Source organism: Triticum aestivum, chromosome 3A, assembly GCF_018294505.1.
Source record: "Triticum aestivum cultivar Chinese Spring chromosome 3A, IWGSC CS RefSeq v2.1, whole genome shotgun sequence".
Taxonomy (NCBI): Eukaryota; Viridiplantae; Streptophyta; class Magnoliopsida; order Poales; family Poaceae; genus Triticum; species Triticum aestivum.
Genome location: NC_057800.1, coordinates 33,851,915 through 33,855,705, shown reverse-complemented (window position 1 = coordinate 33,855,705; position 3,791 = coordinate 33,851,915).

Here is a 3,791-nt window from a genome sequence, read left to right as displayed (position 1 = left end):
TTTAAGCTTGCAGGTGTACCCGGAGATGTTATTAAGAAGAATGTCTTCCCTTTATATTTGAAGAAAGATGCATTGACATGGTATAGGCTATGTGATGATACGGGGTCATGGAACTACAAACGATTGAAATTGGAATTTCATCAGAAGTTTTATCCTATGCTTCTTGTTCATCGTGATCGTAATTATATATATATATATATATATATATATATATATATATATAATTTTTGGCCTCACGAAGGAGAAAGCATCGCTCAAGCTTGGGGGAGGCTTAAATCAATGTTATATTCATGCCCCAATCATGAGCTCTCAAGAGAAATGATTATTCAAAATTTATATGCTCGGCTTTCTGATAACAATCGCACCATGCTTGATACTTCTTGTGATGGCTCTTTTATGACGAAGACTATTGAATTCAAATGGGATTTATTGGAAAGAATTAAATGCAACTCTGAAGATTGGGACCTCAACGAAGGTAAGGAGTCAGGTATGACAGCTAAGTTTGATTGTGTTAAATCTTTTATGGATACCGACGTTTTCCGTAAATTTAGCACTAAATATGGACTTGACTCTGAGATAGTAGCTTCTTTTTGTGAATCTTTTGCTACTTATGTTGATCTCCCCAAGGAGAAGTGGTTTAAATATCATCCTCCCATAGAAGTAAAAGTAGCTACACCTATTAAAGTTGAAGAAAAGACTATCACTTATAATGATCCTATTGTTCCTACTTCTTATGTTGAGAAACCAGCTTTCCCTGTTAGGATAAAGGATCATGCTAAAGCTTCAACTATGGTTTGTAAAAGCAACATTAGAACATATACACCTCCTAAGCAAGTTAAAGTTGAATCTAATATTGCTATTGCTAAAGATCTCTTGGATGATAATATTGACGGGCATGTTATTTATTTCTGTTAAAATAGGAGATCATTGTTATCATGGCTTATGTGATATGGGTGCCAGTGCTAGTGCAATACCTCTTGACCTATATAGAGAAATTATGCATGATATTGCACCTGTTGAGTTAGAAGATATTGATGTCATAATTAAACTTGCCAATAGAGATACTATTTCACCAATGGGAATTGTTAGAGATGTTGAAGTCTTGTGTGGGAAAACTAAATATCCTGCTGATTTTCTTGTTCTTGGTTCCCCACAAGATAGCTTTTGTCCCATTATATTTGGTAGACCCTTCTTAAACACTGTTAATGCTAAGATAGATTGCAAAAAGGATGTTGTTACTATCGGTTTAGATGATATTTCTCATGAATTTAATTTCTCTAAATTTAGTAGACAACACCGTGAAGAAGAATTACCTAGTAAGGATGAAATTATTGGTCTTGCTTCTATTGTCGTACCTCCTAGTGATCCTTTAGAACAATATTTGCTAGACCATGAAAATGATATGTTTATGAATGAAAGAAGTGAAATAGATGAAGTATTCTTTAGACAGGAACCCATCCTGAAACACAATTTGCCTGTTGAAATCCTAGGGAATCCTCCTCCACCTAAGGGTGATCCCGTGTTAGAGCTTAAATCGTTACCTGATACTCTTAAATATGCTTATCTTGATGAGAAAAAAGATATATGCTATTATTATTAGTGCTAACCTTTTAGAGCATGAAAAAGAGAGATTATTGAAAACTCTCAAGAAGCACCGTGCTGCTATTGGATATACTCTTGATGATCTTAAGGGCATTAGCACCACTCTGTGTCAACACAAAATAAAATTGGAGGAAGATGCCAAACCAGTTTGTGATCATCAATGACGGCTGAATCTTAAGATGAAGGAAGTGGTACGAAAGGAAATACTAAAGCTTCTTGAGGCAGGTATAATTTATCCAGTTGCTGATAGTCAGTGGGTAAGTCCTGTCCATTGTGTCCCTAAGAAGGGAGGTATTACTGTCGTTCCTAATGATAAAGATGAGTTGATCCCGCAAAGAATTATTAAAGGTTATAGGATGGTAACTGATTTCCGCAAATTAAATAAAGCTACTAAAAAAGATCATTACCCCTTACCTTTTATTGATCAAATGCTAGAAAGATTATCCAAACATACTCATTTTTGCTTTCTAGATGGTTATTCTGGTTTCTCTCAAATACCTGTGTCAGCCAATGATCAATCAAAGACTACTTTTACTTGCCCTTTTGGTACTTTTGCTTATAGATGTATGCCTTTTAGTTTATGTAATGCACCTGCTACCTTTCAAAGATGCATGATGGCTATATTCTCTAACTTTTGTGAAAAGATTTGTGAGGTTTTCATGGATGATGTTTCCGTCTATGGGTCCTCTTTTGATGACTGCTCAAGCAAACTTGACTGAGTTTTGCAGAGATGTGAAGAAACTAATCTTGTCTTGAATTGGGAAAAGTGCCAATTTATGGTTAATGAAGGTATTGTTTTGGGGCATAAATTTTCTGAAAGTGGTATTGAGGTTGATAAAGCCAAGGTTGATGCTATTGAAAAGATGCCATGTCCCAAGGACATCAAAGGTATAAGAAGTTTCCTTGGTCATGCCGGTTTCTATAGGAGGTTCATTAAGGACTTCTCAAAAATTTCTCGGCCTCTGACTAATTTATTACAAAAAGATATACCATTTGTTTTTGATGATGATTGTGTAGAAGCATTTGAATACTTAAGAAAGCATTGATCTCTGCACCTATTGTTCATCCACCTGATTGGAATTTACCTTTTGAGATTATGTGTGATGCTAGTGACTATGCTGTAGGTGCTGTTCTAGGGCAAAGAGTTGATAAGAAATTAAATGTTATTCAATATGCTAGTAAAACTCTAGACAATGCTCAGAAAAATTATGCTACTACTGAAAAAGAATTCTTAGTAGTTGTATTTGCTTGTGATAAGTTCAGATCTTATATTGTTGATTCTAAAGTAACTATTCACATGGATCATGCTGCTATTAAATACCTTATGGAAAAGAAAGATGCTAAACCCAGACTTATTATTGATAGGAAGGGAGCTGAGAACCCCGTTGCAGACAACTTGTCTAGGTTAGAAAACGTGCTTGAAGACCCACTACCTATTGATGATAGCTTTCCTGATGAACAATTAAATGTCATCACTAGTAGAAAACAGGGCTACGGTCCAGGCCGGCTCAGCCCATTAGTCCCGGTTCAGTGTAGAACCGGGACCAATGTGGGCATTGGTCCCGGTTCGTGAGCCCAGGGGGCCGGCCGGGCCACGTGGGCCATTGGTCCCGGTTCGTCTGGACCTTTTGGTCCCGGTTGGTGGGACAAACCGGGACAAATGGGCCTCGCTCTTGGCCCACCACCATTGGTCCCGGTTGGTGGCTTGAACCGGGACCAAAGGCTTCCCTTTAGTCCCGGTTCATGTCATCAACCAGGACCAATGAGGTGCCTATATATACCCCCTCGCGCAAGAGCAGAGCACAGTGCTCTGTTTTTTCTGGCCGAGGGGGAGAGGGCTTTGTGGTGCTCTAGCTCACCTCCTATGCACATGAGGTGTTCGATGGAATGCCCGAGCCACACTACTTAAGCTTTCTCCTCTCGAAGCTCGACCTCCAAGCTCCATTTTCCTCGAGATTTGTCTAGATTTAGCGGTCCGTCACGCCCCGTCCCCGTCTTCACCGCCGTCGATCACCCGCGCCGATCTCATCACCGACACCACCGTGGTGAGCCTCTTGTTCTTATCTTCTTTCTGAAAGGAAAAATATTCTTACTTGTATGTTTAGATAGATACTTGTATCATTTTCTTACATTTATTATTGCATCTTATATAGTGCGATGGTTTTGGTATCCGCCCCCGTCGGCCCTCG